The sequence below is a fragment of the Diabrotica undecimpunctata genome, chromosome 6 (genome assembly GCF_040954645.1).
Source record: "Diabrotica undecimpunctata isolate CICGRU chromosome 6, icDiaUnde3, whole genome shotgun sequence".
Taxonomy (NCBI): domain Eukaryota; kingdom Metazoa; phylum Arthropoda; class Insecta; order Coleoptera; family Chrysomelidae; genus Diabrotica; species Diabrotica undecimpunctata.
The window spans coordinates 135,982,231-136,009,561 of record NC_092808.1 but is presented as its reverse complement, the minus strand read 5'-3'; the positions used below and the strand labels follow the sequence as shown (position 1 = coordinate 136,009,561).

The window sequence follows — 27,331 nt, the reverse complement described above, 5'->3', positions numbered from 1 at the left end:
ACAACGTCACGTTTAATATTAGATTGATTGGGTGACATTGAAATAAGATTTGGATATGAAAAGTCCTAAGAAATTCCGATAACATGATAGCTTAAAGCTAAAGGAAACTAGCAAAAAATTAATACCAAATTTGTCTATGTGGTTTTTATTATATACCACTCATTTTATACCTATTGCTTGCATGCTTCTGTATCCTGTGCGAATATCATTCACTGTTTGCCCGCCACTGCTCTTATGTAATCTACACAACTTTCGAGGTCTTTCTGTGTTTTTTTTACCTCCAGGTCTCCACTCTAGGATTCTATGTTTACCTTGTGTTCATCGTATCTAGTTATGTGTCAGACCCATTGTCATTTTATGTTTATCACCTCTTCCACGATGATTCTCAAGTACATTCACAATCTGCCGGTTCTGTTGTCAGACGTTTCAGACGAAATATAGTTTGAAAGTATATAACTTATAGTTGTTGAATTGTACTGGTTCCAGGCTACAAACATCAAAAAGCCAAAGAAAAAAACAGTATTGTATCTGTCATTGTACCTACTATTTTTGGAAATCGATCCGGAAACATCTTGCATATAGGAATTTGCACACTATACAGCCAAGCAACAAATTCAACTACCTCAAACAATAGCTTCTTCTTCTTCTTCTTTCGGCGCCATAATAAGTTGCGCTGTTATAAAACGAGGACCAAAATATGAAATTTTCAGACTCATAATACATTTAATTATTCAAGGAAGAGGATCTCTTGGCCGAAGACAGAAGTCTTGGTTGAAGGATCTACGTGATTGGTACCAAGGCAGATCGATTAATTTGTTTAGAGCAAGTTCAAAAATAAAAATAGCCATTATGATTGCCAACTACCTTAGAAAGACGGCATTCTAAAAACAAGAACGTTGGCAATTACATTGGCGAGTTGTTCATGGTTTTCAGCTGATCGGAATAGTTATTCGACAGTGCGCATTCCTATCTAATCGCGAATTTTCTTGAGCCATGACATCTGCTCTCTTTAAATTGCTCTGTGGCCCCCGATTTTCCCTTTCATGATAAGCTGAAGACTTCTGTATTGGTATCCTCTAAGAACATGCCCTAGGCATGAATTTTTTTATATTTTAATAGTTTTCAATAACTGACGAACGGCAAACGGTAGCTACTTCGGCCCAAATAAATGTACTGATCAAATATTCAAGGGCTTAATGGAGAACTAGCTCATTTATCAGCGTTATATTTGTATATTTTTGACTTAGTCTTATCGTTGGGGATGTGCACGTCACATTTCTCATAGAATCTTTTTTTCTGTGTCTGTTTTATCCTCGGTGGGAGAATGTGCGTTTATGAGACTGTAGTTAAAGAATGTTCCAAGTGTTCTTAGAACACATATTCTACGATTTATAGCATCAAAACCTATTATTAAGTTACTACCTTTTTTGCTAACTACAAAGCTTACACCAACGATATGTTGCATTTGATGGCAGCTATAGTTATTTTATTCAAATTCTTCTGGATAGTACAGGTTCCTTTCTATCGTACTTCCTGTATAGCTGTTATGTCCATATTATATTTGTTAGGAGTATCTAAGAAGCATCTCATTGTTCCTGCAGAGTACAATGTTCTCACGTTCCATGTTCCAAATCGAATATCCTTTTTTCGTTTGCTAGATTGTCTACATAAGTCCGAGCCATTTTTGTTTTTTCAGCTGTGGTGTTAAACTCTTATGTTAGGGTTACTATACCTTAGTCTGTTTTGGTTCGCGGGTGGTATTTTAGGTTAGGGCGTCCTCCTATCCACCACCTGCGGACGCGTCCGATGGGAGTCCGACAACTTCACATGGACTTATAGAACAAACTAATTTTATATAAAATTACCATCAAACAAAAGTATATCAAAACCAATTTAGGTTTATGCAGTTGAATATTGCTACTAAGAGACCATGATGGCGATGGCGATCTCGGTTTCTATAGAAAGCGAACACATTGGACCGATAGCGACCTGCGATTTCAATAGTATAAAGAATACAGTTGGAAATATAGTGTATAAAATGTGCGATTTACAAGAAGAAAAGTATGTGTATGCCTTCTTTTTTTCCATATTTTTAGAATGAATTTTGAAAGCTTTGATTTGAATTTTAAATCAGACAAAAAATCACCAAACAGCAAACAAATTTTAGGGAACGAGTTGATGCTACAGAACGATTTTATTTTTAATATGTACGTTTTTATAATCTGAGTGGGGCAGGTTTCAGAATATATCATATTTTTTTTCGACAAGTTTTTCGATATCCATTTTTATTTGCATCGACGCGACCAGCAATTAACATAAACTGCTGCGTTCTGTACGCTAAACTAATTATATCGCCGCGATTTACTGACAATTTATACGACAATTATGTGCTGATCCATTTGTTTCTTAAAGACGAGTCGAATCGCAGTCGCCATCGTGAACGCCATCGCGTCGTGATCGTTAGATGTGTTTTCCGCTGTATACAGAGGTGCCAGTCTACAATTCTTCATATGGTGGAAAATACTCTTGGAAAATCTGTAACGAAATTCACACTTGAACATTTGAATATACCAGGACGTCATACATACCCAAGGATGTCATGACGGAGCCAAGTATCAAACACCATGAAACTACAGAAATAATCTAATCTACTCCATCCACTTTTTATACCATACCTTAATAAAAGACTCAAAGTACTCTGATCAACAGAAAAATTATCGTAATAAGGAGGACCTGTCGCTGGTCAAGGCTTCATCACGCTATTGTAGAAGAGACGTACAGCTCTACAGTCATCACATTACTTATAAATAAACAAGTAAATAATTCAAGAATATTAGATCTTTCCATAAAATATTGTGCAAACTGTTAATTATCCAGGTCTGTAAATTTTAAATGTTAGCTACAACATATCGATTTGCGATGCTTTCGAACTAATCGAATTTACCATTATATATGTTGTAAAATATTCAGAAATTGCTTCGTTATCTCCCCCAACGTACGAATGTTCGATTTTTGTTCACCTTTTTGCGACTTATTCCGTGGGGTCCATTATTATTTAATGAGAACGGTTTAAACATGTTCGTCGCTTATTTTACCAACCTTTTGACCTAGACTTATTATTGACAGAATACTGTACTCATCTATTTTGAATGCATTACACTGTTTTGTTTTCTAACTGATCTCTCTGTAATCTTTATAACTCTGTCGATATTTAAATTCATATAAATATAGCAAACACATGTTTTATTTCCAAACCAGTTTTTTTCTGCGAACTTTCTTTCAATATGATATTTTCATTGTTTGGTTAAAATAAGTATTATAAGTAGAGAACTTATATGACCATCAAAATTTCTTAGCCATTTGTGTTTACTTCTTCCCCACCTCTTCTCTTTTCAGGGATCTCTGTGCCTTACTCTTCTTCACCACTTATTTCTCTCCATCGTAACCTCTTCACCTAAACCATTCTTTCTCAAGTCCTCTGCTACATGGTCTTTCCAAATCCTCATTGGTTTTGATCTACCTCTTCTTCCATCAACTTCTAACAGCTCTATCCTTCGTCCCACATAGGGATCTTTAAACATCTTTAAGTTTATCTTGTGCAGTTACAATCCAGTTTTTTATTACCTACTTTCTTTAAATCATCTGTTCATCTGGTAGGTGGTCATCCTGGATACCTTGTCATCGTTTGATTTTCCATTCTACAATCTTTGGTCCATATGGGAATTTTTTCTCGTTAGGTGATCGGCATATGTCAATTTTAGTCTTAGATAGATACATTGTCTTAAAATAAAAAGAAGATACATTGTCTTAAAATAAAAATAAGAAAAAGAAGAAGAATAGTCACCTCTTTACCTTCATTAGCTTTATTTTGTAGATAGTTGTAAAAGTCTACCATTTTAAATCAGAAAATTAAGTGTATGGAATGCAAGAAAGATGGTACTGAAGAAGAAATCCTTTATTGTGATAGCTGTGAGCTACCTTTTCACAAAGATACTTATTGTTCTGGTCTTTGTTCATCAGAGATTAGGATTATGGAGTTAAAAAAGAATCGTGTTCTGCAATTTTTGTGCCAAGAATGTAAATCTGGTATAAAACTTGTTACCAAACTGTTAAAATTAATTGAAAAACTGCATAATGAGGTAAACGATATGAAATTACGGAATTCTAAAAACCAAGAAGAAGATATTCTAAATGATGTGTTTGAAAAACTAAAGAGAATGATCAACTTAATTATTCATAATATAGGGGAACCTGTGAATAAAAGATGATAAAGAGAGAGAAAGAAGATAAGAGATTATTCAAGAAAATATCAAAGTTGTCCCAGCTGTTATATTTGGAAAGCAAAACAAAAATGGCGCCGTATATGCTCACCTCCTTTATTAATTTATTATCAAAATGTTGGCGGGTTAAGAACTAAACTAAGATCTCTGGAAATTGTAAAAGCTCAACGTAATTATCAAATAATTATTATGGTGGAAACTTAGATAACTTGAGATTACAGCAATGCGGAAATGACATAAATGCGCGGAAAGTGATAATTCCTGATTTTGAACCAAAGCAAATTTTTGTATTATTAAAAATTAGCAATAAGTGTTATGGAGAAACCTTGCTACTAAGTGGTGATTAAATTTTACCAAATGCCTATTGAAGTAATGTCAACTTTGGTTTAAATGTTGAATGCTCTAATGGCTCTCCTGCTGTGTACTTTTCCAATTCTTTTGGATAATTTAAAATGTTTCAAATTAATAATTCACCTAATAGTCGTAATATCTTTCTAGACTTAGTATTTACAAATTTAAACAAAGTTGATGTAGTTATTTTACTTAATTTAGTATTTTATAATAGTATATTATCCATTCCGCTATAGTTGTAGGATTGGCTGGTTTTGAAAAGCATTATCAACGGAACTATGAGGAATTTTATTATGATTTTAAAAATGCAAAAGACAAAACGGAGTTGCAACCAACGAACATCGGAGCGTATGGAATTGAGTTAGAAAAAGTCCATAATATTATCTATTTGAGCGCAAACGTTAACGATAACTGGGATATAAATAAAGAAATAAGAATACGCATTGAAAAAGCCAGAGCAGCCTTCTATAAATTAAAGAAAATTCTAATTAATAAAGATATTACGTTAAACCTTAAAATCAGATTAATACGCTGCTACATATTCTCCACATTGCTGTATGGTATGGAGAGCTAGACCCTTACAGAGACATTAATAGAAAAATTGGAGGCCTTTGAGATGTGGATCTATCGAAGAGTATTGCGCATAAGTTGGGTTGATCGAATAAGAAAAGAAATAGTTTTACATCGAATGAAAAAGAGCCCAGAAATAACAAAAACGATAAAAATTCGAAAGTTACAATATTTCGGTCATGTAATGAGAGATCCAAAGAGGTATAACCTTCTACACCTCATAATACAGGGTAAGATCGCCGGACAGGGTACTGAAAGAAGAAGAAGCTCTCTGACATAATTGATAGTGTTTTAAAGATCCTTGGAAATTATCGATTGGGCCAGATTGTTTGCCAACGTACGTACTCAAACATTGCATTTTTACTGTTGTAAAACCTATCCACCACTTATTTCATTTATCACTGAGTAGTGAGTACTGCTATCTGTCTGAAACTTTCATGGCTGCGTAATATTCGGCAATATAGTGTGTTGTCACAATAGAAGAACTATTTCGCGCAGTAGCCAATAGAGAAAGGTTTCAGGAATTTGTAAATATCATGATGGACAACGTCCAAAAACGGACACGGCACCTAAAGAAGAAGACTGGTATCTGACACTTGATTTTTGGTAAACCACTTTAAACACCGATTTTCAAGTCCGGTAATAAAAATGTAATGAAAATTATAGGGCTGTTTGTAAACAATTAGTATTACCCAAACTATTTGATTGTCTTGTAAATAATTTGTTAACATGGGATTCTAAAGATTTAATTGATGTTCAACAACACGATTTGATAAATTTGATTTCCTTTTCTCTGAAATATTATGTAATAAATATTATCCAAACCTTTTTCTTTGTGCCTTGATTTCTGAGTAGTGTATTGTTATGTTTCATTTTATCAAAGATAGAATAAAAATTTTATTTGGTTATAGAACGTGGGCACATAAATTTGCAACGCCCTGTATATCGATTTGTAAATATTTGTTATAAGTTAGTTTTAAGCAGTGGGTTTATCCATAATGAGTTTTGCCCTGAAGGATTGAAAAATATTAGTAAATACTTAAATGTGAATAGACAATTGTTTCCCGGCATTTGTAGATATTATATTTTAAAAGCCTTTTGTTTCGTTTCGCTGGAAAGGCAAAAGACACCAGGTAGTTATTGTATTTAGAAAGTATAAGATAAAACCGTTATCATTTTCAAAGAAATTTGTTTAGAAGCGGTGCTTGGGTTTTTCTGATGTAAAATGAGAGGCGGGATATAGTAATTTTCTGATTGGTTAGCGAGTTTATAATGGGGATGAAAGAGAGTGAATGTTTGAAAGTTTGGATTAGAAAATAATTATTATGTGATGGGCATCTGAGAGAAGCAAGTAAAGTTTTGTGTAGTCAGTTAAGAAGAAAGTACCAGTTTGTAAATAGTTAGAAGTGGTTGGCTGAAAGGTGGAACGAGAGATAGGTCAAAGTTAAGAAGTCGAATACCTCCTTGATTCCATAAATTCCAAGTGAGTAAGTGACAAGAACTATAACTATTAAAAATATTTGCGACACCAAATAAAAAAATACTTGGGTCTCAGGAGATTGTTAGTATATGAAAGAGAGGAGAGAATTTTAGAGTTTGTTGAACGAGTACTGGTAAAAAAAGCCTGCTCGTGTTTTGGAGAAAGAGTTGCTGGTATGCTGAGAGTTTGATACTTAGAACGGAGAAGGCTTTGATTGGTAGCCTAACATAATCAACAAGAGGGAGCTGTTTTGATCGAAAGAAGACATCGTCGGGTGTGAATTAAAAGGTCATTCAATTATTTTTTGCGGCAGATTTTTTTTATGTTTCAAATAAAAGACTCTATACCATCAGAAGATCAAAAATTATCGCTATTTTAAAATACCATAAATTTTATAAAAGTTTTTTTTTTCGTCAAAGGATAATTATTAATATTGCTTAATAAATTTAAAAAGTTTCTTTTTATAATATTCAGAATTTTATATTTTTTGAGTACAAAAACATATGAACACAATTTTTCAAATTTTTTATAGGAAATGTAATTATTTCACGAATAACCAAATTTCTTGTTTATGTTGTTTTATCAATGTTATAAAAAACAAACCGATAAATATTTGGTAGATTAAAATTATTTTATATGGTACAATTTTCATTGGGACAGTTAAGCCCATGAAATTTATTTGATAAGCCTTAATATTATTTCTTTTGATAATAAAAGATATTTGTATTTGTTTATTTATGTTATTTCTATTTATTTCCTTTTCCTATTTTATCCCGATAAGGAACAACTAAGAGATACTGGAAGCCACGAGAAAGGATAAGTATAACCTAAGCTGATTTATTATTTTTTTATATATATAATAAAAAGGCACCTTGAGATTATTTTTTTATGTATGATTTTGCAACACTTAGATAATTAATTAAATAATTAATTAAAGAAATTAAATAAATAAAAAGGTTAATATAAAAGTAAGAAAGAGCAGATCATAATAGTATATTATATTACTAAGCTGTTTTCATGTATGTTAGCAGAATATTAATAAATACAGTTTTAATTTAGCTCCCCGTTTATAGGGTATATATCATAATGAACACATCAAATATTTAATCTCGTATAAGGCTCTTGAAGTGATATGGCGTCTATATGCTGTGTGTATCATTTAAGTTAAAATAAAACCCTACTTTTAAATTTTAAACACATTTTCAAAGTCATTGTTGACGAAATTAAACGGTAACTAACGATTTAACAAAAGCAAACATCACCTTTTTGTAATGGCTCTATAAAATTTTATGTAGAATGTGTTTGTTATTTCAAACCATCATTGTTTCTGGTTAAATTCAAAATGTTTGTAGAATAGTCAATAATCTTCCCATTTGTATATTTTAAAAAGAATTTTTATCTTGATATTGAAGCTTTCAGTAATATCAATACAGGTATTTATAAATTGTTTTGTTTTCTTTGAAATCTTTACTAAGTGGGTGCTATGATACTAAAATGCATATTTAATAAGATTAGTTGATAGATAGTGATTGTATTTAAAAATAGAAAGTAGATATTTGCTATACTTCAATAATAAATTGAAGAGGGTGATGCATATATTGTAACATGATATATTAATCGTACGAGGTGTAAATCAAATACGCCGGTTCAAAATAATATCGGTTCACAATATTTTGATAGCTTTGCATACATTTTAATGGGTAATATGAGGTCCTTTACAGTGTGCCAGCTGTAACAACAGTTATTTTTACGATAGATACGTTTTAGCAAATTAAAATTTGGTCAGCACAATTTATTCGAATCCTTAATTATTTACTCTCTATCAGTGGCGTTTCATGAAGACATCTTAAAAGTGCCATTTAAAAAAAGAACCATCGTATAAATCTATATCGAAATTTGAATTTATTTAAGACATTTATTTTGAAAATAGATATGAAAGTAGGTGCTCCTCATCCATAGGTATATCCAATACACCAGTCGTAACTAAGCATTTCACGTATTTCAGAAAAATTTATAAATATTTGAATAAATAATCTAACAATGAAAATTACTTTATATTATGTGATTTAAAATTATCGTTATCTTACCTTTACGTATCTTTATCGTATCTTATTCGTATTATATTCGTATTATATTCGTATCATATTCGTATTCATGTAATTCGTATCTTTAACACAAATATAGCAAATTCATGTTTATGCGATATAAATATTTATTTTTACTACATTATTACTTACAGCTTGGTTTATACATTATCGGAATATTGGCAATCTATTGAGTCTTCTGATTCATTGGCGCCGACCTTATATTATAGGTTCAATAACATATTCCATTATCCCATTCAGCTTGCACATTTTCTCTTCTATTTTCAAGACATTGGTAACAGCGTTCTCTTTACTTGTGCCAAAAAGTTTTTAGTAATACTTATATAGCTGTCAATTGCCACGAGTAATTATTAATAAGTACAGTTGAGACCTTAGCATGGGCAGCACTCAGAAATTACAAACAGTATTTAAATCAACTTACCAAATACTTTAAAGGCGAACAATTTCGATCAGAGTATGCTGCCGGTATTGACATATGGAACTGAAACATGGGCTTTTAACAACAACATAGTCCACAAGCTCCAAGTTACTCAGAGAGCTATGGAACGGAAAATGTTCAACATTAAGCTTACCGATCGCAAATCCAATGAAGAAATAAGAAGAGGAACAAAAGTTATAGATATAATCCAAAAGATTGCCATGTCAAAATAGAGCTGCGCAGGCCACATAGGATGAAATGGAAGACAGCCGTTAAATGAAAGACCTAAAACCAGATGAACTGATGACATCAAGCGAATGCCTGGTCATGAATGGATGCAAAAAACAACACACAGAAATGAATGAGCACACCTAAGGGAGGCTTACATCCGACGATGGAGGCGTGAAGGCAAATTGAACCTAAACATTTGAAAATATGTATAGGTGTTTGTTAAAATCTTATACAGGGTCGAGTAAAAGTTACTGCTTTGTAAATCAAATCAAATTTAGAAAATTAATGGATTTTGAAGCGTTGCAATATTCGATAACGAATGTGGTTTTTACATGACGGTGCTCCAGTTTACTATACTGCTCTTAGCTCTACAGCAAGCTAAATAATAACTTTCCTGCGAAGTGAATAGGCAGAAGATGAACTACTGATAGGCCACCGCGATCACCGGAATTGTTAAAAATTGATTTTTTCATGTGAGACTATATAAAAAACCTTGTGTACCAGAAGCCACCAACAATGACAAATGATATATAGATGATATTAAGAGAAACTTTTAACAATATTGACTTATACATGTTAATAAATATGGCATTGTCATTTGAATATCGGTTACAAACTTGCACATACGTTAAAAGTGGACATTTTGAATATTTACTTTACACTTATTTCCTTAATAAACACATTAATTGTTACATTCATTGCATATTGTTATAGTTTATATTTTGTATGTTATTTATTGAATAAAAATAATTTCTACTTTTATGGAGCCTATTAAATACTGGTTTTCAAACGAAAATTGCACATTTCTTTACTGCACGAACATCTGAAATGAAGTATAAAGTAGAAACGAGTTGGATACAACGAACGTCTCGAAAGTGGTACATGAATAAGAAAATATGGAATCTTGTAAAGCGAAAAGACCGCGAGGAATACTCTAAATGGGTAAAAATGATGACAAATGAAGTGAAAATGGGTTAAAATATCTGTATGACCAATGGGCAAACGACTGACTCAAAATAGAGATAGAAGCAGAGCGATATTCGGCGGTAAGAAAGGAAGAAAGGCTTAAGAAAGGTTTTGAGTATTTTCTTCTGTTTAATTACCTCACCTTTTATATATGCACACATTTATGTTTATAAAACATTGTATCAGTCATAAGAATATACCAACAGTTGCATCGAATAAATCAGTTTCCGACAACACGTGCAGCAAATGTATTTTTTAGATTTTTGCCAAAATGTGACCACGAATTCGTACATACCCTGTACTTTAATTACCGTATGAAATAAACATTGTATTAATCACAGTGCGTGCTTCTAATCTGGCAATCGGCTGACAATGTAAGTACCCAACACATATTTTTGTGATACAACAGACTTCCCAGTCTCCCGTCTATTTTCTTGACTAAAAATACATTTGGGATGCTCCTACTCACTTCACAAAAGAATGACAGTGATTGAGTGCTTTTTAAATAAGCTTTACTAGATGTATAAAAATTTTACGTTGATCATGATACCTACTTACTAAAATCAGTTTGTAAAAAATATTTCTTTGTATTTTTTTACAACACATTGTTTTCTTTAGAGTGACAATAGTTACGAGGTTAGGTTGTTGGAATTTATAGTTTAGAATGTTTGTTTCTATTTCTGTGCAACTTGTTTGTTTTCTTTACGTTCATGATAATAGCAAACGTCATTAAGAAGTCCACTACCTTACAAGACATATTTAGTCTTATTTAATCTGTTATCTCTATTTTTATCCAATAAAACTTAATTTTTGAGGAAGATATCCTCATGAATATTTTTTATTATCATCTGCAAATGTGCAAAAATTGTTACGTTATTTGAAGTTGGTAAATCAGACGTATATATGTTGTACTCAATAATCGAATTCGGCCATTGACCGTAATTTATACCCACAACGCGTTGTGAATTTCGTTTATTTCTCACATCGCGTTTCGTGTGTATTTAACGTACACAGAACGCGTTGTGGATATAATGCAAAGACCCACAATACGAAACTACAAAGACTGTCGGACACACATGAAGATTTTTTGCGTTATGGTCAATACAAATACCCACAAAGCGAAACTTCTAATTCTATTTAAAAAATATAAATAAAAATACGTTAATAAAAATGATTTCTATAAAAGATGTACATGATGCTAAATGATGTAAATAAAAATACCCACATAACGAAATTTCTAATTTTATTTAAAAAAATGCAGATAAAAATAAGTTTTAAACACAAACATTTTTAGAACCAAATTTCTTCATTTATTTTTGCATGTCAGCGATCCATGACACTTTGAATTACATTGTTTGTACCTTTATTTACAGGAACATTTATTGTCGCCACAAAACCTTTTACAGTTGCATCTGAGAAAACTTTGACCAGAACCTTTGGATGATATATTTGCTGCAGTTCTCAAGGGTATTTTCTTATACTAATATCATTTGATTCAAACATGGATAGCGAATCGGTTTGAAGGACTTTATTTCTTGACCAAAACGATGAGTAATGTCAATATTATATACTTCATCATGTAGTAACAAAAGAATCTTCGATTACGACAAAACTACATGTCGTTTTTGATGCATCTTCTCCTACTAGCAACGGAATATCTTTAAACAATAATTTAAAATTAATAATTCAATTAATAGGACCTATACTTCAACATAATCTATTTTCGATCATTTTAAGATTTCGACGATCCTTCAAAACCATTAAAAACGTGCTAGTTAATCACTATTACCTGCGGTCAAGCTTCAGCTAGTTTTCTCGCTATACGTTGTTTGGTACAATTAGCAAACGAAGTTAAAGATTCCGACCCAAGTATTGCAAGAATAGTCAAAGAAGACTTTTATGTCGACGATATGCTAACCGGAGCTGATTCTATTCAAAAAGCTCAAGAAATTTACACCAAGCTATCCAAGATATACCCAATTCTGAATCAGCTTTCGACATTTTAGAGTTTTCAAGCGATGATAATAAGATCAAGACTTTAGGGTTAATATGCTCGTGTTCGAGCTATAGCTTATGCTATAATATCAATACAAATTTCTCTAAACAAGTAATCACTAAGAGATCGGTTTAATTCTCAAGAGCAAACATTTTTGATCCTTTAGGTCTATTAAGCCCATGTAATATCATAGGTAAAATCATTATGCAACACTTATGGTGCAATCAATTATCCTGGGATGACAATTTACCTGAAGAATTGTATTCTAAATGCATCAGCCTGCAAAACGAACTTCCTTTGTTAAACAATTTGTCAATATCACGGCATGCAATATTATGCAATCCAACAGAGTTGCAGTTGCACGGTTTCTGCGATGCATCAGAGCGTGCATATGGTGCTTGTGTATACATTAGGAGTTCCGATAAACATGGTAAGGTACAAGTTAGTTTATTGTGTGCAAAATCCAAGGTTATACCTGTAAAAACCATCAGTACTCATCGCCTAGAGCTTTGCGGTGTCTTGCTACTGGCACGCCTAGTGGATAAGGTCAAGACCTAAATAAATTTAAAATTTAATCAACATTTTCTTTGGTCTGATTCAACTATAACACTGGCTTGGTTAAAAACCAGTCCAAACTTGCTAAAAACTTTTACAGGCAATCGTGTCTCGGAAATACAATTATTAACGAGGAATTGTCAATGGAAGTATATTTAGACCAAGGAAAATCCAGCAGATATAATTTCAAGAGGCATGTTTCCCAGTCAAATATTAAACTCTGAGACATGGTGGCATGGTCCATCCTGGCTAATTTTGGATTCAGAATTCTGGCCCAATGAAAAATTTAAGGAAGATCATTTACCGGAATTAAGAGGTCAAACTCTATTAGCTCAAGGTACACAAAATATTTTGAGCTTTCCGTTTGATCGATTTTCTATATTCTCTAAAATGCGTAGAGTCACAAGTTACGTGTTTAGATTTGTAAACAATTGTACTAAAAAGAATGATCGGAAAACCGGTGTTTTGACATTATTGGAACTAAAGTATTCCCTAAATTCATTAATCAAAGTAAGTCAAAAACAATCATTCTATAATGAAATTAGAGATATGTCTAATAATAAATGTCTCCCATCAAAAAATAGGTTATGTGGCCTAACCGGGCCACATACCTAACCATTTCTAGACAGTCAGAACATTCTACGCATCGGTGGTAGACTCAAGTATTCTGACTACAATTTCAATAAAAAACATCCTATTCTAATTACTGGAAATCATCATTTTACAGAATTATTGTTCCAAAAACAACATCTTATATTACTACACTGTCGCGCCCAATTACTTCTCAGTACTATAAGAGATATTTACTGGCCCTCATCTGGTCGCAACTTAGCTCGTGTTACTATTAGAAAATGTATAAGATGTTTTAGATTCAATATAAAACCCATTCAGCCTATAATGGGAAATCTTCTTGGTGCTAGACTAATGCCTTCTAGTCCATTTACAATAACAGGTGTTGATTATGCAGGTCCATTCCTTATGAAGGACAAAAAAGGTCGTGGATGCAAAACTACTAAATGTTACTTAGGTCTTTTCATTTTCTTCTCTACTAAGGCCATACATCTAGAATTAATTTCAAGTCTTTCATCTGAAGCGTTTCTACAAGTTTTACGAAGGTTTGTGTCCCGAAGAGGAAAACCAGTAAAAATGTTCTCAGACAATGGAAGCAATTTTATAGGGGCTCAACGAGAATTGGCATCTCTTCTAAATTCACGTGCATTGACACACAAACTGTGCGCATTAACAAATTCTCTATCAATTGAATGGCATTTTATACCTCCCTATTCTCCTCATTTTGGTGGACTCTGGGAAGCAGGAGTAAAATCGTCAAAACTATATTTAAAAAGAGTTTTATCAAAAACTGCTCTTATTTATGACGAATTTCAAACTTTAATTATTCAAATAGAGGCAATTTTAAACTCACGCCCTCTTTCTCCTATTAGTCCAGAACGACCTCAGTCCCTTAACACCTGCTCACTTCCTTATTGGTAAACCAATGATGGCAGTTCCAGAGCAAGACCTAAGCGATATAAAGGTCAATAAACTAAACCAATACCAACTCATCCAGCAGATGTGCTAAAGCTTTTGGGAAAGATGGAAAACCGAATACATCTCCCAGCTACAAATCAAGGGACGCTGGAAAAAAAAATAAAGATTCTCTCACAGACGGTAACTAGGCCAAATAATCAGTGTACATCCTGGAAATAACAATATCGTTCGAGTAGCGTCAATTAAAACTTCCACTTGCATCATCAAACGTGGATTCAACAAAATATGTCCACTCCCTCTAGATGATTGAAAGGAAGCTTTCAAGGTAGTAAGGGAGTATGTTTGAGCAATTTTTATAGCGCCGTCCCTGATGTGTGTTGCCCTTCACTCTTCCACCGAACGAGTAAAAAAACCAGTCAAGGGACACAGACACAACAGTGACCAGTTTATTACCATTTTTTCACATGCAATATTTAATATATAAAGTTCATTACTTAAAGATTAAAAATAAAATAATGCCATGTATTTCCTTAGTGCTTTCAATGTCCGCCAAATAATATTATATGAGCTGGAGCCTTCACACTAGGTATGCATTTACCAGTAAGTTTTGTTTCTCTTTACATCGCCATCGCGCCATCGTCAACAAAATATAAACGATGTAAACATGCTGACAAAATATGATTAGTAAAAATAATTCTAAATATAAAATCAAGAACATATTCTGTCTTTCTGGCTTCTGGTGTGATGAGTTTAATTTTAAACGTGTTGGCGTTTTAAAATTTAAATTATGTTAACTTGCCGTTCACACGGATAATTCTTCAAAAACGCGTGAAATTGTGGAAAATAATGATCTACTGTTGTTAGGCTATATTTCGATTTATTATTAAGCTCGATTAAAATAAACAAATCTATTACTTGTTTTGTATAGTTTAAGGTATTAAAATCTCTAATATACAATTGGACAGTTCTCGTCAAATATTTAAAAATTTATTTCTCCAATATTTTTCATACTCAACGCTTTAAATATTTGTGTCAGCTTTACAAATGTTGTAATGATCAAAAACAAATAAGAAAAATTTAACGACGGGATACAATATTTTTATGACCGATTAAAACCACATGTAAGCAATAAATGACAAAAATTACAATAGTTTAGTGGCACATTTATTTTATGTGATTATATTGTCGTTTTTGATATATTTTTTAGATATACTATTAAATATAAAGTTAAAAATACGATTTTTTTAATATGTACAGATTTTAGTAAACCTTGTGCATCTCTAAAATGAAAAAGTGTGAACCTTTTAATAAGATTAATACCCGTTTCGCAACTTTATGTAAATATTAATTAAATATTAAATAGAAATTATCTTTACGTCACGTCGGTGACGTGACGAAAATCCCATCTAATTGCCAGTGGTACAAATTAAATTAGCATGGCTCAGCACTAGATGCAAGAATGAAACAACATTAACATGGTAATCCCTATCTATATTTCCTGAATGTAACGCTTCCAAGCTCAACTAATCACTTTTGTTCCTGGTCTGCTGGGAAACAGACGTCCATTTCGCTAGGCGGTAGTAACTGCTACCATAATCAACCCCATGTGGTAAAGTACAACTTATATACACCATTGCGTCGATGCTGATACACTTGTACGTTTACTGTTTCGAATCGTACAAGTCCTGTTTGGAAATACATTATTCAACATATTGTTACGATAAATATGACTCATGTTTGGCCTGTAAACAATTTGTTATTCTAACTTGTGTTTTCTAGTAGGTAGACCCGCTAGAAACCTGTCAGGCGTTCCCTTCCATTCGAGAAAGGTCAACATCCAGTCGAGGGTATTCCAGACTAACGGCTGTTTTATATATATAGCGGAATTTTCATTGTGTGAGTTAGTCTGAATAATAATATCGAGTCGAGTTTTGAAATGTAATGCGCGTATTGTCGGGAATATAAATTGTAATAAATGTTGTAAATAAATTATGTAATAAAATTATAGTGTAAGATAAATTAGTGTAATATTGTATAAATAAAGACTTTAATAAACTAAGTGTTAAAACATTTTTTTATAATAAATAAAGTTAATACATTAGAATAATAAACTCAGTTCAATATTATTTGTTACCAAATCACATTGTTTCTATGATTTATTCAAATACGTCTATTTGTATAACGTAGTTATATTCATTATTGGCTGTGCATTCATATTGTCTGTGCTGAACTTTATTTAATCTTGTGCCGCGTGTTTTTGATTAACATTTTGACCGTTGGGAACATCTTACTTTCGTTTCAAAATTATAAACTTTATAGTGTATTTGTAATTTAACTGCTAATTGTTATTGATTTCATTATTAATTGCCGAATTATTTTACTGTATTTCCCATTTATAGCGAGTTTTACAACTTAGGACTAGATACATAGCATATATAAATTTAGAGAAACCCTCGTAGAACGACAGCCATTCATTTCTATACATTATTTTTAATTTTTTTTTTGGTATTTCTTTATGTTTTTTATATTTTTTTCTAAAAGTTCAATAAGCGGTAAGAAATTATTATGTTATCGTACTGATTTTAACAACCAGACCAATTTGGTACTAAAATGTTTTGAGAATTTTTAATTATATTAAAATGACAGTAACATCAACAGATGCTGTAAGAGCAACGGCTTTAGCGCAAGATCGCCGTGGCCAATATTATGCCGCCCAGGCGCTAGGTATAAATCGTTGTGCTATTCAATGAGCCATTCTGCAGTGCAATCAAAACTGAAACTACAGTAAAATGTCATGATCAGGCCGCAGCAGAACAACATCCACACGCGATGATCGATTTTTGGTTTCTTCGTGTTGAGGAAATAGACATATAACTTTAATAGAGCTGTCAAATCGCCTGAACAAAGGCAGACATGTGGAGGTAAGTAAGTGGATAGTTCGTCGACAATTTCATGAAGTGAATTTATCATATATGTCCACAGCTACCCGTAGAACACCACAGACCTCGACTTGCTTTTGCAAGGAAACACGAATATTGGAATTACGTAGATTGGTGTAATGTTTCGTTCTCGGATAAGCCCAGGTTTTGCTTGAGGTCGCTAAATGTTCGTGAAAGAATCTGGAGGAGAACGATTTGCCCAATGCAATATTACCGACAGCATAAACTAGAAAGGATACTCAGTTACCGTTTGAAATGGTGTTAGTTCCGATGCCTATACTGATTTAGTTCTTGTAGATGGAGGTTCTATAATAGGAGCAAGGTATATAACAACCATTTTAGATGAGCATGTGGTACCTTCTGCGCCATTCATAGAACCTAATTTTAGTTTTATGGACAATAAAGCGCGTTCCCACCGTGCTAGAATCGTCAATAAATACTTAGAAGACGTCAACACTTTCAAAGATATGACTTCCAAAGGCTGTTTCCTGCTCCTTATTTGCTATGTAGGATCCTTAGTACCAAAATTTAGTTGGTTTTGTCTTCGTTGATGACTAGACCAACATGTGTCGCCGCCGTTTCCAATTCTCGGAAATATTACTCAACATCTCGCTTTACGCTTTAACAATCTGCTACGCCCTATTATATCAATGTTAAATAGGAGGCAAGCCAGGGCATCCCCTTGTCTGAGTCCATCCTTTATATCAAACGATCGAGAATTTTCTCCCTGTATCCTAACGCTGGTTTTAAGTTATTCATGGTCATTCTCGTTAATCGGATAAGTTTTTCTGGTAGGTACACTAAACTCACGCATTGATTCGTATAGTACTCTTCTCTTGACACTTTTGTATACGGCCTTGATATCGACGAATAGGTGATGGATTTCAATGTTAAATTCTAATGTTTTCTCGAAAATCTGTCTTATTGAATGAATCTGCTCAATTGTTAATTTTTCTGGAGTAACTTCGGCCTGATATTTTCCAACTGTGTAACCTTGTAGCCTTTCGTAAAGAATATTTGCTAGTATTTTGTAAGCAGTTGTTAACAGGGTTATACCTCTGTCGTTGTCACACTGGAGCTGATCGCCTTTTTTATGTAACGAGCATATCACACCTTGAGACCATTCACAGTGCATGGTCTTATTTTGCCACATGGTAACACATTTTGACAAAATATGCACCCTTAAAAATAAAACTGACAGATGAAAGCGTGTTTTTGCATCAATAAGAACAAGGTGTGGGTAAAAAGTTTATGTTGAATCACCTTGCATAATCGTGCATTATATTTGGGGTTTATAGCCCGTGGTGTAGATTATCTATTACCATCTGACGTTTCGCTCACAACTGTATCAGACATTGTCAGCAGATTGGGCATAGATTTAATGTTCTGTCACTCGATCACTGACGATCTTTCTCAAGTGCTATTTGTACTTATCGTGTGTGCCCAGTGATCTGCCGGTTGGTCTAATTCGCTGGTTGGACTAGATATTGTTTCGTGAGGTTGAGAGCCATCCTCGACATCCTGCATAGGAGGGAAATGCTTTTCTTTTAATTAAAACTAATCGGATGTTTTTGAATGTTGTTACCTTCTGTAACTATTCTTAGAGAGTAGTTTGATGTTTGACTAAGCATCTGTAGTTGTTATGTGTAGTTAGATTTTTCGCAGTGACAAAGAGGACCGTTTCTTTTATGTACAGCTAAACGAGTAGTTACACTACGTTTTGTTGTTCCAATGTATACTGAACCACAACTATAGGAAATACATTAAACTATTGGAGTGGACAGCGATTCTCTTGGATCTCTGGCCGATCTTAGCCGAACTTTTTATAAGGACTGATTTGGAGTTTGCTTGATATCTTTTGGAGCATAATCGTTCTGTTTCAAACTTTTTTTAAAGATATTTTAATTATTCTAACTATTTAGTTCACATATTCGGGTAGCCTAATCCACTAAGACTTTCATGACTTGTGTCTTTTGGGGTTTATCTGCTGAATGAAACCATAGTAATAATTACTATTTTAACGGGAATAAGCCAAAGGCAAGATGGGCAAGATTTAATAAATAAACTGTGCTCGATATCTCCCTTTAATTTGATTAAAATTCATTTATTCGAGCATTCAACCTAATGTCACTTTATATTTTAAATTGGTCAATTGATGGGGTACGGCATACTACGCATCTAGAAGATAAGGCTGTTAAGTCCTTACCACTGGTGTCTTTGTCTCTGGTGTGTGCTTTATTTAAGGGCGCCTTGTTTAAGTAACTCTTTTGCTTCTTCATGGCATGTTGTTGTATTATATTGTCGTTGTGTTAGTCCATCTGGGAATTGGAAAGTCACTGTAAACATGGTGTATAATGTCCATGCAACAATGTAATCTTGGGTACTCCTGCTGTGAGAGTAAAAGGTACTAAGAATTGATTTTTCACTTTGACCTTTATGCTTCTATCTGAGATATATGAATGAATGAGTTTGACACAAGGAGCGTACAGGTCAATATTCAGTAGTTTCTTCAATAGTCAAAAATGTGGAACTTGATCTAAGACTTTTTGAATATGCTTTTGAAGATTAAGAAGAAGATTTCGTCCTATTGGTGTCCATTAAACAGAAGTAGATCGAAGACCAAACTTCAAGACAGGACAGACCTAATACTCATCATACGCCGCCCTGAATTGATGTGGGATCAGAAGAATTTATGTTTTTATTGGCTGCCTTTTGCTGTTTTATGTCCAATTAATAAAACAGAAAATCCTTGTATATTTTCAATTTATACGTCCAGATAATAAAAATGCAATACCTTGTATATTTTAAATCACTGTAACGATAAAAATTGAAAAGGCGGAAAATTCACAACGCAAACTTGTTTTATGGAAAGACGTAACTGTTTCAAAAATTTATACATAATCATTCATGTATATTGTCTATAAATATTAGTTTAAGTCAATTTGCTTCTGGTGTAAAATATTACTGCTAACACTGTGCAGGTGAAAGTAATAAATTGATTGGGATATCGGGTGCACAAAGAAATAATAAATATTGAAAGAAAAAAATACCGTTTTATTATAAAGAAAATAAATTTCATCTTTTTGGATGGTAAACGGTGATTATTATACATTTATCGATAGTGAATGATATGTTTGTTTATTTGTAACTGATTATAGGTAGTAAAAGTCTCATAAATAAATCTTGTCTACAATAATTGACCGTCAATGTTATACTTCAATTTATATATTCCATAATTTTTAATTTATAGATAAATTAAAAAGAACATAATTTCAGCGTAATTGAATGCTGGATATGTAAAACATCACTTAAATATTATTGATTCATTTGAGCTTTTTTCTATCCGAATTCACTAAAATTTATATTTTGAAAAAATTATTAGAATAAATTAAATTCAAAATCATAAATTTATATATTTTATTGACACTTAAATATAAATATTGATTGCTTCCGATAAACTTAAAAGAGTCAATTGAGTTATTTAAATTAAATAGATGATGTCTTTTATATGTTCATGAAATCGTTACTTAAAATTTATAGAAGTACGCCAAATACTTGCCTGCTCCCATTATTTAATCATATAGAGAACAAGTTGTGAATTATGACTCAAATTTCTCTTCGTCATAACTTTTATTATTACTGTATCTTCTGCAAAACGGAAGTTATTCAAAACTTCTCCATTGATAGATATACCTTCTATCGTTTCTATTGAGTCTGAGAGCGCTTCTTTAAATACCGCTTCACTGTAGACATTGAAAAGTAGTGGTGACAGCACGCAACTCTGGCGGACTCCTCTCTGTATTTTGATATCTCGGGTGTTGTTGACTGATTGTCAACTCTTACCTTTACAGTTTGATTCCAATATAGATTAGATATAATTTTCATATCACCAATGTCAATATTTTTGGTTTTTAATATATTACAAGCTTTTTATGTTGAACCTTATCAAATACCTTTTCAAAATCTACAATCTGTCCAGATTCAAGTCCATGCATCTCTGGGCCAGCACATTCAAGACAAACAAAGCATCTCTTGTGGCCGTACCATTTTTAAAACCAAATTGCGTGTCACTAATTTCATATTCAAGAATTTTAACAATTCTGCTGTGTATTATTTTAAAAAATATTTTAAGTGTGTGGCTCATTAGAGCTATTGTTCTGTGATCTGAGCAGGATGTTGCACTTGACTTTTTGGGTATTGCCACAACGGTCGATTACAGCCATTGTCTGGGAATTGTGGTAGTCTGGTACCTATATTAGATTAAAGAGTTCAGTAATTACATCAATAACAACTCGATCAATAAGTTTTAATAATTCGATGGGCATATCATGTGGTCCAGTAGCTTTGCCCTCTTTTGTGTTTTTGATGGCATATATAACTTCTTTCCGTAATATTGGTAGTCCGGTATCCTCTCTGGTTTCTAATGATAGTTCTTCTCTTTCATCATTAAATAGATTTTGGACGTAATTGGTCCAGCGACACAATCTCTTCTTCCCATCAGTAATAATATCTCCTTTTTCTGAATTTTCTTTCTGATGTTTTTCTGAATTTCTTTGTGTTTATTCAGGTCTTTTGCTTTATATTTTCTTCGTTTCTCCATAAGTTTAAGAATTTCTAGTGCCATCCAAGATTTTGTTTTTTTCCCAAGTGTTTTGAGGGTTTCTTCTCCAACTGAAGACTTCTCTACCTTGTTCGATGGTTAGAGCTTCTGTATTACCTTGTTTGACTTTTCTTAAGTTCTCATTTAATATAAATTCCATTGTTGTATATGTGTTGTCTTGTTTGAGCAGCCTTGTAGCCATAATTTTTTTCGAGCTAGGGTACCTTATATTTTTTAGTTTCACTCTCATCGACAAAACAACCAGATTGTGGAGGATATGTCTGTTCCTGGATCAGTTTTGGATGATATTATAGAATTTTTATATTTTTTGTTGATAAAATGATCTATTTGATTTTTGGCTATTTTGTTGTCATTTTCAGCTGGAGACCTGGTGACCACTCATTTTTCCAGAGTACTTTATCTTGCGCCATTCGGTTCAGCATGTTGTTTTATGTCATCTGACCATCAAATTCTGGTCTTCCTCTTTGACGTTTATAATTCATCGATCATCCTTCTGTCTTAGTTTATGACCAGTAAATTGTGATATATTTTTCTACTTGAGTTAAGATGTCTTTTACCTAAGTTCTACTATGAATCCAGCTATTTCTGTTTCTATCTGACAATTTAATATTTAGCATCTCTTTTTCCAGATAACTTTTTTCGTTTTTCCTATATTTTCTATATTATCCTTGGTGAATTTCCAAGTTTGGTAATTGTATGTAAAAACAGATATGTAGAACAAAAACATTTACAACATAAGCAGAAAAAGCTCAAATGAATGGTTCAAAGAAATTTAATTGAAAAAATTGGTGCTGGAGAATAGTGATCATTTATGGAATAATTAAAAATATAAGAAATTGGATATTCAATGTGTACTACCCAATTTTACTTACTTTCTAATTTTAATTATTCCATACATGACCACTATTTTCCAACAGCAATTCTCGTTTAAATTTCTTGTCAATTTGTTTTGACTCCTTCAGTATCTTTACCTTTTATTTGAGCTTTCGCTTTTTGTGCTGTACATATTTTTGTAAGTTTTTCAGTATTTTCTACCTCTAATAATATTTTTATTACTGAAAGTAAAGAAAATAAAGAAAAATCGCTTAGATTTTGGTGAACTTCCAACTTTATAATATGCTTATTTTACGACTATTTCTAAGCCCTTGAAGCGAAAAAGCACGGCAAGGCCTACATGTATATTAGTATTAATTTAATGTATTAATTTTATGGAGTTAAGACATGAATATATATATATATATATATATATATATATATATATATATATATATATTAACTTAGTAAAATATATTTTATTACCACTTGTACCTAAATTAGATCACATTACACACATTACAATAAAATTGCAATGCATGTAGAAAATTTTATATTTTATGGTAACGAATTTTCGTTTTATATTTTTATTATACACGTGCATGGTAATTGATTGTAAAAATCTCTAAATCTCTGCTTTATTTCAATTATTAATGAATATATTTATAGAAGACTTCGAAACATATATTATTTTTATTCTATTCTGAGATAAGACGTGGAGCGAAGATCAGGGATACTGTGGAAGAAATAAGAAATTACAAAAATGGTCAAATAACTAGATATACTGATAAAAGTGGATATGGCGAATCCTATAATGGAGACCAACATCTAACCTCTATTTTATTAAAAAATTATGATTATTCTTTGTCATTTATAAATAATGAATTTTAAAAATAGAAAAAATGGAACAGAACATAGAACGGGATCTTACAACGTTTATAATGTTGTAATTATCAACCTTGACATACGTTTACATGTATAATATATGTTTACATGAATTATATCAAAATGCTACAAGAAAATAGCTTCAGAATAATCCACAAACGTAGATAGATAAAAAAAAATTGATTCGAGAGTGGCGAAAATGGGTTTACTCCACTCCTATTTGAATATTATGCATTGAAGTTAACTTTTTGATTCCGAAGGTATTTTTAATTCTGTAGAAGTATTGTTATTAACTGAGTGTAGTCATTATACCTTTTGTTTCGTAAATATTCATGCATCTGGGAATTTGTCAAACTTCCTTTCTTTCACTTCACAAAATTGTAGAAAACGCTGAATTCTTTATTAGTTTATTTAGGACGTTAGGTAGGTATAACTAATACGAACAAAAGGAATATGGTGAATATGTAAAACAATACAGATTTCAAGCTAAGCTTGAGAGCCTATTCCCTTGGAGCAGGCGTAATCTTCAAATTTTTTGGGAAATATTAATGAATGAGATAAAAACAAAACGTATCTTTTTTAAGTGAAAACAATAAGGAAGCAGTTATCGTTGATGATATCGGTACTATTAGGGAGTCCTCACAAGAACACAAATTGCATTTTTGTAGGGAAAAAAGATTTTTACTCATTAAAAACTCCCCAAACAAGATCTTGTACTAATTATAACAGTGGATTATTGTTATATTTTGTGAGTTAAGTATAAGGAGAATATGGAGAATATAAAACCTCACTGCATTTTCAAAACTAGAGCTAATCGAAAACGTTTTTAGTGATTTTGGTTGTAACAGATGAAAATATGGTAATAATCAGACATTTTTCAGTCTGAATACGTCCATAGTTAAGCAGTTTATTAGTCGACAGAGAAATGTACGAAAAATAATTTAAAAAATGGGAATAAATACAATTTAGGTTAGAATAAAACGAGAGTTTCAGATATAATTTGGGTTTCATCCAATTTTTTAATTCCATGTAAAGTGTTTTGTTACTTGTATTATCGTTAATTTTGCTTAATGGTACATAATATATTTTTTTATAATTCAATTATCGCGGTTGGACTTCAAACATTAACACATTTTGATGTGTTTATCATATTGTGTCATGTGATTTTTTCATGAATGGATTCTGTCCAAGATCCATTAAAATTGTTTATGAAAGTTGCCCAAACCTGAGTTAAAAGAGTTCATATCTCATTAACAGCTGACTTTGTAACTAAGAACGTGGAATTTGGTTAAAAGATTTACGTTATTTTAATGTTTTCGAAATTAAAAACATCGTCTTAATATATTGCTCCTATACAAGATTGAACATTGTCTAGGGCTATCTTAATAACAGCTGAGTTAAAAGCAACTTATCAGATTTTTTATTGAACATTAACTTCTTTAGATTTGACTTTCCTTAATGTTTTGTAGCAGAACATTTTACTGGAGAATTTATTTTTAACCTCACATTAAACAGTTTTTATGTATTATTGTTTTTCGTCATTATCAACGTCGTTATGTTTGTTTTTATCCTTATGCTGAACTGTTTTCAAAAGTAAAAGACAAGAATCCACACTCTTTATAAAACCCATATACAAGTTGCCTTGTTCGGATTAACAGAGTTGATATGTCGGTCAAACTTCACAATGGCTCAAACAAAGAATAACACAGCAAAAAAAGGGACTGTATAAAAAAGGAAAATAGGTGTGTAGTAGATGATTATGATTTAAAAACTGGATACCATTTTGTCTATTCAAATGTTAGGGTTTTACAACAAATAAGTATGTAATTATAAAAAATATTGTTTTTGGAAATGTGTCACATTAACAAAAAAAGAAGCAATAGATTACAAAGCGGACACGATTAAGCAATATCTACTATAATATTACAAATATTTTAAATTAATTTTTCTGTTAAACAATAAAATTTTAACCACCCTGTATATTTTTAACGTATATAAAAATAACTAATTTTATTGTGTGTTAAATGTGTTACTTGTTTTAATGTTTGCTTTATGCAAGATTATCCAAAATCAGGATAAGTGGAAAAGCATTCGAGAGGCATATATCCAATAGCGGACGTTGGACGCTAATTGATGAAAGCAGTTGAGTTAGATTCTGATCCCAGAGGAGTGTGGGCAGCGTTAGAAGAGACAGAATAAAGTTCGCTCAAAAGTTTTTTAATATAATTATGTAAGAGGGACAAATGCCAGATGAATGTGAGGCAATATCTTAGTAGGTGCTTGGGTACAAAACAAAAATGTTTAGCAACGTACAAAGGAATAAAAAAAAGATCATAATATGACGTTCATTGATCTTGAGAATGCGTATGATAGAGTACTCCAACTTAAGGTGATAAATAAATATTGTGCAATATATGTATGATATAGTACAAATGATGATAAGAAAAGCATAGGAGAGACTAATAAATTTCATGTAAAATTAGGATTGCATTAGGACTCGATGTCGAGTACTTATTTATTTTCATTAATATTGAGTCAGAAAAAAAGGAAACTCCAAGATAATTATCCTATAGATGTATAATATTGTGTTAGTAAATACTGAAAGATAATTAGAACAAAGATTGGAACGATAGAGACTGGATCTTAAACAAAACATTTAAAACTTAATTGAACAAAAATAAACTTTATACCTACATGATGATTAATTTAAAAATAATTGTTTTATTTATATACATCGGATGGGTTTTAAAAAGCAATATTCGAATAAAAATGAAATATACATTTTATAAGACCATTTTAAGACTAGCCATGATGTACGACATTGAAAAATCAGTTAAAAGAAAGATGAACAGCGAATGCATGTTGCGGAAAAAGCTGAGGTTGCTTGACTGCATTTATTAGAGTTTAGAGGAAGTTTAGGTATAGCATGATTTAATACTAACATGGTTAAAAAAAATTTAGAAGATTAGAACAAGTTTAACGCCGAATGCAAAAAATATCTGATTTTCAAGTCTGTGGAAGGAAAGAAAGACCAAAAGATATAGTTACAGATGGTAAAGACGATTAATATATTTACATTTCTTAGCCATATCAATATTAATCCTCTGTGAAGAGGATTAATATTGATATGACTAAAAAACACAAAGATACAAGACACTCATACAGAAACATGGTTAGGGAATTCGGCAAATCATACGGCAAAGTCTACGATGATAATAAAAAATACATATATTGGCAAAAATTAGAAAATTAGACAGTCTCAGCCCTTCATCCATAGTACGTATGGTTCCTGTGATCGAAAAATAGGATAACCTTCCACCTCTACTACAAAAATGTACAGAACAGTAGAAAAGATCAACAAAAAATCATTTTACTATTGTGTTCTGTGGAAAATAGAACTGCAAGGTGACTGTAAGAAATTTATATTGAAATTGAAAGCATGCCGACACAGCTTAACAAAACTCTCTGAACTCTATTATCTAAACTCTAGATAAAGCAGTACAACAGCTTTTCAAAAATATGACGGTTAAAACTGGAAACAAATTTTCTGGAGAAATTCCTATTAGTAAGGATCTAAGGCTGCTGTATAGCACCAACACTCTTCAAAATATATCTGAATGAAGCGCTCTCAGT

The 27,331-nt window shown here is 32.0% G+C and overlaps 1 protein-coding gene across 3 annotated transcripts in view; it reads right to left on the bottom strand.

Moving 5' to 3' along the window:
• LOC140443957 (uncharacterized) overlaps nt 1-27,331 on the bottom strand; it is a 104,300-nt gene that overhangs the window by 52,070 nt on the left and 24,899 nt on the right. The gene's annotated exons all lie outside the window — the stretch shown is intronic.